A 471-nucleotide genomic window follows, 5' to 3' on the forward strand; every position below is an offset into this window, starting at 1 on the left:
AAGTATTTAATCACCATCATTTTCATTTCACTTTCTTCCATAATAAAAATAATATTCACAAAGTATGATAGATTGCACACTTGATACCACAGGAGCATACACAAAATTTAGTATAGAAATATATGAGAACTTTATTCTTAGGTAAATATGTAACCATGAACACCCACATTTTCCCTCACAAAATTACTAAAATTATATNATATACAACTTACATCTACTATGAACCTGCTCATCAATTTTCAAAGTGGTCTAACATCTCAACATGGAAAATTAATATTTTCACCATATATTCATAATTTTAGAGTATTTGCATCAGATTACAAACACATGATACATTAATACTATTCACATTCACACATAATTCCACATATCACATTAATACTCAAGAAAAATTCCCACATTCAACAAAAAAATTGTTAATTAAAAGGACACTAAAGACAATATAAGTGTTACAAAAAGAAGATTATATGA

This window comes from Lupinus angustifolius, chromosome LG04 (genome assembly GCF_001865875.1).
Source record: "Lupinus angustifolius cultivar Tanjil chromosome LG04, LupAngTanjil_v1.0, whole genome shotgun sequence".
NCBI classification, from domain to species: Eukaryota; Viridiplantae; Streptophyta; class Magnoliopsida; order Fabales; family Fabaceae; genus Lupinus; species Lupinus angustifolius.